The 13751-nt window shown below is 41.1% G+C and overlaps 1 non-coding gene across 1 annotated transcript; it reads left to right on the top strand.

Moving 5' to 3' along the window:
* The first annotated feature begins 12417 nt into the window (after window positions 1-12417).
* On the top strand, window positions 12418-12493 carry TRNAV-GAC (transfer RNA valine (anticodon GAC)). Its single transcript has one exon. It is a non-coding gene; the product is annotated as a tRNA-Val (tRNA).
* The last annotated feature ends 1258 nt before the right edge of the window (window positions 12494-13751 follow it).

The following is a 13751-nucleotide window of genomic DNA, read 5'->3' on the forward strand; positions in this document are numbered from 1 at the left end:
ATGCTCAAGTTGTTCTAATTCATTAAATACAAAGAATCCCACATAAATACAGCTATATTAAATTGCTTGAAAAACACATCAAGCTTACTTTATTGTTTACTGTAGTGTTTCTAATCACTGCTCAACCAATCCAATAGTTTTGATATTCTCTTGGCTTATTCACATGTAGTAAACAAAGGTACATCTCTCTCTCTCTCTCTCTTTTTTTTTTTTTTTTTTTACAGAAACACAGAAAGAGTCAGAGAGAAGAACAGACAGACAGGAAGGAGAGAGATGAGAAGCATCATCAGTTTTTTGTCGCGGCACCTTAGTTGTTCATTGATTGCTTTTTCATATGTGCCTTGACTGGGGGGCTGCAGCAGAGCAAGTGACCGCTTGCTCAAGCCAGCAACCTTAGGCCTCAAGCCAGCAACCCTGTGCTCAAGAAGGTGAGCTCATGCTCAAGCCAGATGAGCCTGCACTCAAGCCAGCGACCTGGGGGTTTTGAACTTGGGTCCTCCACATCATAATCCGACACTCTATATCTACTGCGCCACCGCCTGGTCAGGCTTCACAGGTACATCTTTTAAATTCAAATACTGTACGTACCTTTAATTAGAATATATATTTACACTTGGGCTGGTTTCTCAAATAGTTTAAAAGAATACGTTCTAAGTACACAGCATTGCAAGATTTGGAGAGATCTCCTTTTAGAAATATCTTTTATTCTTGGAAATGCATCATCTTTTACAGTAAGAAGGTATGGAGGCTCATTTTGGAAATAATTCTAAAAATAAGTCTAGAAATCAACTGACTGCTACTCATTTCGGTTCTCCCTTTCCCTCAAGGCAATTGCATTTCCTACAAAAGTTAAAACGTCAGGCTTTAGAGTCAAGGATGAGTTTCTGTGTATATAGTGAATGTGTCGTGTAATTTAGATACTGAACACTTTTAAGCTCTGGAAACCATGCCCCAAAGAACTGACCTGCCTATTTTTATAGAGCAGCCAGATGCACCATTTGCTTCCAAGAACATCATCAATAGAAGTCAGTGATTCAAGCTGAATTAGAAATGACAACCATGCTAATTTGTTTCCACTAGTGAATCCCAAAGTCTGTTTTTACCGCTAATAAATGGTTCAATCAAACTATATAAAAATCGTTTTAGAAAAGTCAGTTTATCATCACACAAAAAGGCCAGTAAATAATCTCTGAGTGTGTTCAAATATGTTACAATGTAAATCAAGCTGTCACTTAAGAGAATTGGGAAGGAAATGATATTTTATCATTATGTCCAAAGGCTAAATTTTACTGAAGTCTCGCATATTGGCACGGGGTTGCTGTTTGAATGCTGTTTTCAGTGGGAACTTTAGAAAACGATAAAGTGTTCGGACACCTGCATAACTGTTAACAGATCAGAGGAAAACACCTTCACTCAGGAGGACTGTTAGAAATGCCTGTACAGTTCTGGCCTGCCCAATCTACAAGACACATTTAGAAACAGGTTTACAGCAGAGCCATAAAAGTGATTAAAAGGTTGGAAACTAGGATCTAACGATAAGGATTTAAAACACTGTATGTTCAAAGGGAGACAAGGTAAGTAAGGACTTAATGAATTCTAAATTACCCAGGACGGTTCATCAGCAGCCTTCGGTTGCTTGCTACCCAAGTCTTCTGTCATCCCACTGTGGCAGTAAGCCCTGCATTTTCATAAAAGAAGGCAATAAAGTCATTTAAAAATGACAGAGTTTTCAATGAATGCTGAATTATCTAACATTAGGAGGATTTGGCTTAATTAAAAATTATCAGCCTGACCAGGCGGTAGCACAGTGGATAGAGCATCGGACTGGGATGCGGAAGGACCCAGGTTCGAGACCTCGAGGTCGCCAGCTTGAGCGCAGGCTCATCTGGTTTGAGCAAAACTCACCAGCTTGGACTCAAGGTCGCTGGCTCCAGCAAGGGGCTACTCAGTCTGCTGAAGGCCCACGGTCAAGGCACATATGAGAAAGCAATCAATGAACAACTAAGGTGTCGCAATGCACAATGAGAAACTAATGATTGACGCTTCTCATCTCTCTGTTCCTGTCTGTCTGTCCCTGTCTATCCCTCTCTCTGACTCTCTCTCTGTAGAAAAAAAAAATTATCATTTGAAAGTAAAAATTATGACAGACCTTTTAAATACAAAGAATCCTCTAAGTGCAATGGGCTATACAAATGTCATTATGAGACTCCTAACATTTATTATCCAAAATGTTTCCTCTAAAAGGTTGTTTCCCTGGAGTATTGAACTTTAACCTTTTATTCTAAAGTTCCTACACAGGTGGATGTCTTCTAATTGTCATAATTAACGGAATGTTTGAGACTTGTTTTATGTGACATAAAATAGTTTTAAATCATCGCTATGGCGTGAATATCTGTTCAACTGAAAAGTCGCTGTACCACAACTACATTTATAATTTCCACTGTCAACCATAGGTCTAATGTGATTTGTTCCTATTCCCAGTAGGCTATACTTTTCATCTTTTTTGAAAATACATTTCTGTGTGCTATCTATGGCTAGAGTCTTGACCAGTGGTCCCCAACCCCCGGGCTGCAGACCAGTATCGGTCCATAGAGAAAGAATAAATAACTTACATTATTTTCATTTATTTACATTTAAGTCTGAACAATGTTTTATTTTTTAAAAATGACCAGATTCCCTCTGTTACATCTGTCTAAGACTCACTCTTGACGCTTGTCTCGGTCATGTGATACATTTATCCGTCCCACCCTAAAGGCCGGTCCGTGAAAATATTTTCTAACATTAAACCGGTCCATGGCCCAATAAAGGTTGGGGACCACTGGTCTTGACTATATTACCAAAGACACCTACTAGTGTTCTAACTGAAGTGTTCTTAATAGAATAAGACTTATGTAAATGAATTTCAATTAGTAAATCACATTACAAATTTCCTTAGGGCATATACAATATATCTTTGGTATTGAATCTCATATTTTATTATCTAGTATAGCTATTTTCTAACTAACAAATTTTTTGGGAATTTTCTCCATGTAAGTATTAAATTTATTGCCACACCCTTTTTCTTTTGCAAACTGGTGTTCAACATCTCTTGTATTAGAAAACTTGGTTTGTCCAGAACTCCAGAAAATGGGGTATGAGCCAGAGCTTAATCACAAGTCTTAAAGGCCATATTTTAGAAAACACACACACACACACACACACACACACACACACTCCAAATTGTTTGCCAAATTTCATTGCTGTTTGCTTCCCACAATATTATAAAAGATATCAGACAAACAGGCGTCAGTATGATTAATTTTGATGATTACTTTAGTCTTTTTCTTCTACACAGTGACCTCTAGAAGCTCTGAGTTCCGTTGAATAGACATAGAGTCACTTCAGTTAACTGAAGTGTTTGTAAATAAATGATGTCTTTTCTCCATTAACATGTCTCCAACTTGACCTACAAGAGTGGATTGTATGGGCAGTCTCAGATGACTAATTTGTCTTTCCTTTAACCCACTGAAATGGAGCAAATAAAAAGCAGAGAATCAGAAATATTTTAAAATACACACACATGCGGGGACTACTGCAAGAGCGAATTTCTGCTTCGTTTAAGTCAAGCTTTCCTATGAGTTGGCATTGTTTTGTCACCAAGTGCAAAAACTAATGACAATAAATAACGTGTGAATTTTTATTTACAGATTAAAAGGTACCTTCATATGTATCATTTTTACTTTTATAAAAATCCTAGAGCCTAGATATTGTTCTCATATTACCAATGGGGAAGCTGAGACTAAGGGAGGTGGAGTCAATTTCCCGTCTCATAGCCTGGAAATGGTTCACTGGAGTTCGCCTCTGAACCCTGGCCCTTGGCCACCAAGACTGAGAACGGGCACATAAACGCATGTGACACAGACAGAAACATGGAGATACCTCTTCTTAAACGCGACAAAGAGATTTCTCCAAATTCCAGTTTGCTTTAAGATCATTTCTCTGGCTGATAATATTGTGCTGGTCAAAGGGCTGTGTTGTGCATTTCAGAGCAAAGTAAAATGCCTGTGTGTTTAATTGTGTTTAATTAGAGCACTCCATTGATAGATTGTATCAGCTACCAGAAAAGTATTCTTGTTATCATATCTTTAAAGAGTGAGATAACATCTGTATAGCTAATTAGGAAATTTATCTATAGCCTGACCTGTGATGGTGCAGTGAATAAAGCATCAACTTGGAATGCTGAGGTGGCTGGTTCAAATCCCTGGGCTTGCCTGGTCAAGTTACATACGGGAGTTGATGCTTCCTGCTACCCCTTCTCTCTCTCTCTCCCCTCCCCCCCTTTCTCTCTTCTAAGATGAATAAAGTCTTTAAAAAATTTTATAAAAGGAAGTTCATCTATAAATTATATTAGCTAGTTACAATTAACTTTATATGATCTCTGAGAAAAGAAAATACACATTTAGTTTATTCAGTATTTATAATTCTTAAAAATAATTCACTCTCTTAATTTCTTTCACAAATTAAAATATTAGATTTGTATTTGTTACATAATATTAACACTTTATTGGAATGTATGTTCAATTCTGTATCAGAGAGATAACATTAGTGCTATAATGAAGTCCAAAATTTCAATGGCTGTGGCAGAAGCCCATTTCTCAGTTGGACAACATTCTGACCTGAGTGTTTCTGGCAGGTTGCTTTTCTTCATGGGAAGATTCAAGACTCATGTTCTTCTATTTTATGACTCCTCATTTATGTGCAAATTGGCAGGAAGGGAAGAAAGCTTAAAGAAAACACATCCTTGGCCCTGGTCAGTTGGCTCAGTGGTAGAGCGTCAGCCTGGTGTGCGGGGGACCCGGGTTCGATTCCCGGCCAGGGCACATAGGAGAGGCGCCCATTTGCTTCTCCACCCCCCCCCTTCCTCTCTGTCTCTCTCTTCCCCTCCCGCAGCCAAGGCTCCATTGGAGCAAAGATGGCCCGGGCGCTGGGGATGGCTCCTTGGCCTCTGCCCCAGGCGCTGGAGTGGCTCTGGTCGCGGCGGAGTGACACCCCGGAGGGGCAGAGCATCGCCCCCTGGTGGGCAGAGCGTCGCCCCTGGTGGGCGTGCCAGGTGGATCCCGGTCAGGCGCATGCGGGAGTCTGTCTGAGTGTCTCTCCCCGTTTCCAGCTTCAGAAAAATGCAAAAAAAAAGAAAAAAGAAAAAAGAAAACACATCCTTGACTATGTTTCTGTTCCTGTTCCATTAGTGACATTAACCCCCCTGCCCCCATCTAAGGTAAATATAAAGGAAACTATCCTGCCTAGCTCAGAAGCGGCTTCCCAACCACAGGTCTATATAATAGCCAGGCAGTCGTGAATTCTGGTGGCTGGCTGGCATCTCTATATAACTATGAAAAGACATGAGCTTCCTGCCTTTGTTTTAGTCAAGTAATTAATAACTTTTATCTTTCACATTGGATATTGTATAGCCAAGAGGGTTGGTAAATACACTATTACATTTGATATGTATTTTATTGTTCATCTTATGGGCAACAATGAGGATATCACTTGTTCTCAGAATTCACGTCATTTCTGTAAAATAGAATTATAAGGTTGAACATTTATCAAACCACACCTGAGTTATGCTGAAAGAATTTTATAAAACAAAGGAAGATCAACTAAATTACAATACAATTCTGGACATTTGTTCATTTCAAGCTGTTTTATATCTAATATATCTACAGTAAGTCCTCACTTAGTGTCATTGATAGGTGCTTGGAAACTGCAACAATGACAGACAGCACCAATTTACCATAGGGTAATGGACACAAACAAGAGTTAAGTTTCTATGACATATTTCTGAATCTTAAAAATATCATCAAACTTCGAAATAAAGACCCCAAACACTACCAATCTAAACCATTGACATATATATGAGCTGTACACACATTTAAGAAAGAGTAATTAAAATAATAAAAGCATTCTTTTCCAACCTGCCAATTCCAGTTCAGGGTTTTGGGGTACAGAACCTCTCCAAGCAGTCAGGGTGCCAGGCAGGAACCCACCCTGGGCAGGACACCCTTCCATCACAGGACCGCTCACACCCCAATTTACACACACTCAGTCCGACTGGGACAATGTGGACACGCTAATTCACCTGCACAGTTTCGGGAAGTGGGAGGAAACCGGGTGCCCAGAGAAACCTACAGATAGAGAAGAACGTGCAAAAACTCCATACAGACAGTGGCCCTGACCCGGAGTCGTCTTTGTTGTTGTTCTTCCCCATCAGTGTTACAATGAAACAATGGTATAATGAGATGATGTTATTTAAGGACCAGCTGTATTTTTTACTTTCTGGGTGGGTTTGCATTACTGTTTACCCAGGGGAGAAAAGAATAGATCCAGAGCAGTTTTTCTTTTATTATTATTATTATTAATTTTAATGGGGTAACATAGATCAATCAGGGTACATAGGTTCAGAAAAAACATCTCCAGGTTATTTTGACATTTGATTATGTTGCATACCCATCACCCAAAGTCAAATTGTCATTCGTTACCTTCTATCTGGTTTTCTTTGTGCCCCTCCCCTCCCACACCCCTTCCCTCTCCTCCCTCCCTCCCCCATGGTAACAACCACATTCTTGTCCATGTCCATGAGTCTCATTTTTATATCCCACCTATGAATGGAATCATATAGTTCTTAGCTTTTTTCTGATTTACTTATTTCACTCAGTATAATGTTATCAAGGTCCATCCATGTTGTTATAAATGATCCGATGTCATCATTTCTTATGGCTGAGTAGTATTCCATAGTGTATATGTGCCACATCTTCTTTATCCAGTCGTCTATTGACGGGCTTTTTGGTTGTTTCCATGTCCTGGCCACTGTGAACAATGCTGCAATGAACATAGGGCTGCATGTGTCTTTACATACCAGTATTTTTGAGTTTGGGGGGTATATACCCAGTAGAGGAATTGCTGGGTTATATGATAGTTCTATTTTTAATATTTTGAGGTACCACCATACTTTCTTCCATAATGGTTGTACTACTTTACATTCCCATCAACAATGGATGAGGGTTCCTTTTTCTCCACAGCCTCTCCAACACTTGTTATTACCTGTCTTGTTGATAATAGCTAATCTAACAGGTGTGAGGTAGTATCTCATTGTAGTTTTGATTTGCATTTCTCTAATAGCTAATGAAGATGAGCATCTTTTCATATGTCTGTTGGCCGTTTGTATTTCTTCCTGGGAGAAGTGTCTGTTCATGTCCTCTTCCCATTTTTTTATTGGATTGTTTGTTTGTTGTTGAGTTTTATGAGTTCTTTGTATATTTTGGATATTAGGCCCTTATCTGAGCTGTTGTTTGAAAATATCATTTCTCATTCAGTTGGCTGTCTGTCTGTTTTGTTGTCAGTTTCTCTTGCTATGCAAAAACTTCTTAGTCTGATGTAGTCCCATTCATTTATTTTTGCCTTCACTTCCCTTGCCTTTGGAGTCAAATTCATAAAGTGCTCTTTATAACCAAGGTCCATGAGTTTAGAACCTATGTCTTCTTCTACGTACTTTATTGTTTCAGGTCTTATATTTAGGTCTTTGATCCATTTTGAATTAATTTTCATACAAGGGGACAAACTGTAGTCGAGTTTCATTCTTTCACATGTGGCTTTCCAGTTTTCCCAGCACCATTTGTTGAAGAAGTTTTCTTTTCTCCATTGTGTGTTGTTGGCCCCTTTATCAAAAATTATTTGACCAGCCTGACCAGGCGGTGGCGCAGTGGATAGAGCATTGGACTGGGATGCAGAGGACCTAGGTTTGAGACCCCAAGGTCACCAGCTTGAGCGCGGGCTCATCTGGTTTGAACAAAGCTCACCAGCTTGGACCCAAGGTCGCTGGCTCAAGCAAGGGGTTACTCGGTCTGCTGAAGGCCCACGGTCATGGCACATATGAGAAAGCAATAAATGAACAACTAAGGTGTCACAACGCGCAACAAAAAACTAATGATTGATGCTTCTCATCTCTCCGTTCCTGTCTGTCCCTGTCTAACCCTCTCTCTGACTCTGTCGCTGTAAAAAAAAAAAAACTTGACCATATATATGTGGTTTTATAGAGCAGTTTTTCTAACTATGATCTATACACAATAATGAAATGATGCTTTTCTATTAAGTAGGGATAATAAAACATACAACAAGGAGATCATACAACTAAGGTGATATAGTCAATGTCATGGATTAATAGGTATTAATACTATTTTTAGTGTGTGTGACAGAGACAGAGAGAAACAAAGAGAGGGACAGATAGGGACAGACAGGAAGGGAGAGAGATGAGAAGCATCAATTCTTTGTTGCAGCACCTTAGTTTCTCATTTATTGCTTTCTCATATGTGCTTTGACCAGGGGCTACAGCAGACCAAGTGACCCTTTGCTCAAGCCAGCAACCTTGGGTTCAAACCAGATGAGCCCACGCTCAAGCTGGCGACTTCAGGGTTTCAAACCTGGGTCCTATGCATCCCAGTTCGATGCTCTATCCACTATGCCACCGCCTGGTCAGGCAGTATTAATACTATTAACATGAACATGCACGTGAACCTCTTTTAAACTTTATAGTTCCTTATGAACATTAAATATTTATCTCGCCCTGGTAGTTGGCTCAGTGGTAAAGCATCAGCCTGGCATGCAGGAGTCCCAGGTTCGATTCCCAGCTACGGCACACAGGAGAAGCGCCCATCTGCTTCTCCACCCCTCCCCCTCTCCTTCCTCTCTGTCTCTCTCTTCCCCTTCCGCAGCCAAGGCTCCATTGGAGCAAAGTTTGCCCAGTCACTGTGGATGGCTCTGTGGCCTCTGCCTCAGGCACTAGAATGGCTCTGATTGCGACAGAGAGACGCCCCAAGATGGGCAGAGCATCGCCCCCTGGTGGGCATGCTGGGTGGATCCCGGTAGGGCGCATGCGGGAGTCTGTCTGACTGCCTCCCCGTTTCCAACTTTGGAAAAATACAAAAAATAAAAATAAAAATATTTATCTCATCATTGCAACTACTTTGATAGAGGAGCCGGGAATGCATGTTACATGTTTCGGAACACACGTTGGAACCTTAATCTTTAAGGTGGTCTACACAAATACTAACACCAGGAAGTTGAGTAGAATATATTGTGGTGAACTTTATACAAAGATCTGCTTGCTACTGGCAGAAGATTCTATTAGGATGGTTTTACTGCAGACCTGATCCATGGAGTGGAACTGTCCTATGTATAATTTCTGGAATCTGAAGACAGCAGGAAAGAATGGAAATGTGATACCGAGATGCTCCAGCAATCTGACAGGTGGCTCAGTAGCATATAAGGCCGTCGAAGTCAAGGACAGACTTGCTACTAAACCTAGAGCATACATTTATTGTACGTGAGTGTGTTTGTACGTCTTTAAATATATTTGGCAGAATTTTAATCCATAACATGCTATTTCTCACTTGTAAAATCAAGTTTTATGTTTTTGAACTCATTTTAGCAAAAAATTCTTATATTTTTAAGACAGTCTCTCCCATGCTCAAATCGTTTTTGCATATTTAATTGCCTTACTGTGTGGGGATCAGCACCAGGAAAGGAAAACTGTCAAGACAGCGATTAGTTTGTCCACCTGGTGCAGTCTCAGAGGAGGAACCAATAGATTTATTTGAAGAAGCGGTTTATGTTATGTCGTCTGGGACCACCCATGCGAAACATTTGTCTGCCTTACCCCACACAGTGTGCACGTGTATGTGAGCGCTCAGAGAGCACACTCAACATCGTGTACAGTGTGTAATTGGAGACACGTCCTATGTCTCTTCTGCTTCGTTTTTTTTAACAGTCATATGCTATGAATTGTTCATTCACTGAGATATAAACACTCATGTAATTCAATAGCTATGTGGTACAAATTTATTACAAGTTGGTCACTAAAAAGCAAGCGGAAACATTTTCAGATTCCTTCTACTTTTTTAGGATCTGTCCTTTAAAAATCTGTCAGTAAATAACCAGCCTTGAATAGAAAATTGTGCCATAATCCAGAGGCCTAGAAGAGTAACTGTAACTTCATAAATTAAGACGTATTCCAGATTTATGGTGGAATCAAATCAATGCTGTTTTTCAGATATGATGCCTTGCCTCCCATGTGCGTCTACTGATGATTGAAAAGTGAAAATTAAAACAATTTTTCTTAATAGCATAATTGAATACTATTCTGTCTGAATTGGAGATTTCTGCTTGCTTAAAAATGTAAATGGCTATAGGTATCATTCAATGAGACATACGGGTGAAGAGGTCTGGTTTTAATATCTTTAGGAAAAATCAGTCTGTTCCTTTTCTAAAATGAAAGACACTGCAGTACAGTGGAAAGAACCTTGAACTTGGGTTCAGAAGTCATGAATGTCCCATCTTGGTCACTTACCTTCCATATCCTGAGAGAAGTCACTTCATCACACTAAGCCTTCACTGACTCATGAAAATAATATTCTTTCCTCGTGAAGTTATAAAGATGAAATATAATATTTGTGATGTTTCATTTCCAGTAAGTATCACATAGTGTTGTGAGGTATTACAACTTAAGTCTCAGAGTACACTGACTTGGTCTAGGCATGTTTAGAAAGTTGGCAGTGTGGACCCTCCAGAAGCCTTTGTAACAGGACTGGGCAACTCCCAGTAGACTAATTATTCTAATGCAAAAGGTAGCTCCAAATAATAATAGAGAGCCTCAGTTACTAATGATGAGAGATCCTTAATTTTGAGTAAATATTATATAATGCTTCTTCCTTGGAGTTATTCATTGCTCCAGCACTACTGTGCTCTCATTTAAGACATGGAGAAAGACAGAAATCAAAAGAGCATCTTTACTAGTGTCTGAGTCAAGACATTAGAAGTGGGACACTACTTTGAGAACCATCAGAGAAACTTTTCCCATTTAAAGCAGAAATCTGAACAGCTTTGGTACTTGGAGGGCTCTCGGATCCCATGGTCACGGAGTTAGAGGGGTCTGGTGGGCATTGGGCACCCGGAAGGTACTGGAATCAGACGGGAAGCAGACCTGCTCATCAGCATATGTCGGGCAATGCAGGGGAGGAGGAGTTCTCAGGAGAACCAGAGGGACTCTCCCCAGAGGAAGGAAGGGGCACGGACACAGAGAGACACCATTGACGTGACCGGGTCAGTTACTATGTGCTGGTGACACACGGGGAGAACTCAGAATATAAAAGCATATTGCCTGTCGTATGATTAGCCAATTTAAATAGTTTTAATTTATGTTTTGTACTCTCAAAGACTTAAAATTTCTGTGAAAATCTTCAAACCATATTGCCACACAATGTTTCTTCTGAAAATGAAAAAGGATTTGAGAAAACCCTGCCCAAAACACATGTTGGATATATCATGAGGACTTATTTTTAATAGCAGAAATACCTATACATTTCACTCACTAAATCTGATACAAAGTCTAAGAGGCTAAAGCAATTATGATTTTAATTCATAACAACTGAATTAAAAAAATAAAAAGAAATCAGCCAAAGGCTGTTGAAGCAAATCTGACAAATGAGTTTTAAGTGTTTGCTTTTGTTTCTCTTTTCAGACAGTGTGCTATAAAACAAAAATCATGAGCCCTTAGGATCTTTCCTGCTCCTTTCCCTTATCTGGTTGTGACCCTTAGTAGATGTGAAACCTTGTCAAATAAAACTGTGACAGAACACAAGTGGATAGACTGAGAGCCACACCTGGCCCAGTGCCTGGGACATTCGGTAGGCGATGCTCATTCTTTCCTACCCTCCCAATTCCTTGTCCGCCGTTTCCTCCAAACACACCTCTCTGTTCCAAGCATACACAGGCAGGATAACAAAATGGTTAAGAAGCCACTACAAGGGTATATATTCTATTGCCCCGTATTATGCAAATTCTCAGGGCCTCCGTTTCTTCATGTCTAAAATGGGGATTGTAGCGTCTTCCACATAGATCTTCATAGGAATTAAGTGGTCAAAGTCCTACGAAGTCTTGGAAAAGTGGTCCTTAGAATGTAAGCTCCATGGAAAAATTGTGGTCACTCCTACAGCCTCAGCATATGGAACAGAACCTAGGATGTAGTGGGTGCGAAGTAAGCATTTGTAATAAATGAATAAATACAGTCATGTGCTCGTTTCCTTTTGCCTGAACCTAACTATCCCTTTGCAACTGTGGAATCTGTGTGACAGGGATTTAGAGATTACATCCTAGATGAAAAATAAGGAAATTCCCCCCGTGGCTTTCCCGCACCTGAAGAGTCCTTTCCATAACCCATTACCACATCGCTCCATTATCACGTAGCTGCCCCGTCTTGTACGAGGTGCAGAACGGCGTGACGTGCCTGAGCACTTACGCCTACCAGGAGCTCCTGGGCTGCCTGCTGTCCAGGCTCCGCGGGTGGAGGCCGCTGATGAGCAGTTTGGCTCCCATAATAATGGTATGTTGGCCCTGGCCAGTTGGCTCAGTGGTAGAGCGTCGGCCTGACGTGCGGGGGACCCGGGTTCGATTCCCGGCCAGGGCACATAGGAGAAGCACCCATTTGCTTCTCCCCCGCCCCCCCCTCCTTATTCTCTGTCTCTCTCTTCCCCTCCCACAGCCAAGGCTCTATTGGAGCAAAGATGGCCCGGGTGCTGGGGATGGCTCCTTGGCCTCTGCCCCAGGCGCTAGAGTGGCTCTGGTTGCGGCAGAGCGATGCCCCGCAGGGGCAGAGCATCGCCCCCTGGTGGGCAGAGCATCGCCCCCTGGTGGGCAGAGCGTCGCCCCTGGTGGGCGTGCCGGATGGATCCCAGTCGGGCGCATGCGGGAGTCTGTTTGACTGTCTCTCCCCGTTTCCAGCTTCAGAAAAGAAAAGAAAAAAAAATAATGGTATGTTGTGGCACGTGGGACTCGAGAAACAATGCATGGGCTGAATAATTCACTTCGCACGGTGAATATTTTTATTATAATGAGTATTATGGACAAATTCTCAACATGTTCTATCCCCTATGAATAACATAACAAATTCTAGAGTTAGAGTAAGTGTACCTGGGAAGTAGCACATCCTGATGATTTGTTTTGGTGACTTCTAGCATGCTAACAGATAGATTTGACCACGTGCAACAGGGGTTATGTGTTGGACAATCTACATACGTCTCAGTGTAATTAAACTGCTTTAAAAGCAATATATAAATTCAAAATAGCATTATGCAACTTTTAACTGTCCCGCGAAAACATCTGGGACTCTCTACAGGATTTGAGTTGTATTGTTTTTCTGAGATACTTTTAAGTGCTGTCTCTGAGTACTTAATGTCAAGCCAACTCTACTCAATCAAACTGGTCCTCAGAAATCCTCCACATGCTATGCTGTGAGGATGCAGATGTGATGAGTGTGGGATATGAAGGACATGTGATGTTCTGATCAAGCCAAGCCAGAGGAAACCCACCCCTTTCGGCCGCATGGTGTCCGGCCTTGTTTTCTCTCTCTTCCTTTGCGATGAGCCAGCAGAACTGGGTTATGAGAGTCGCTGGAAGTGTCAGGCGACATTGAATGTAAAAAGCCAGATCAGCAGCCAGGAGGATGTGCAAAACCAACATTTTGCATTAAATGCTCTTCTCCTCCAAACCAACCATGGGAAAACAATTACTTGAGAAACAACTTCCTGTTTGACAATGCTTAGCGTTCGAAAATTGTGTTGGCTCCTTCCATTGCTTCGAATCCTTCCACACTACACAATGCCTACCAAAGACTTCACAGGACAATCATTTTCTCTGTGAAGCTCACCAAATAAAGGAGATTTTAT

Source organism: Saccopteryx leptura, chromosome 12 (genome assembly GCF_036850995.1).
Source record: "Saccopteryx leptura isolate mSacLep1 chromosome 12, mSacLep1_pri_phased_curated, whole genome shotgun sequence".
NCBI lineage: Eukaryota > Metazoa > Chordata > Mammalia > Chiroptera > Emballonuridae > Saccopteryx > Saccopteryx leptura.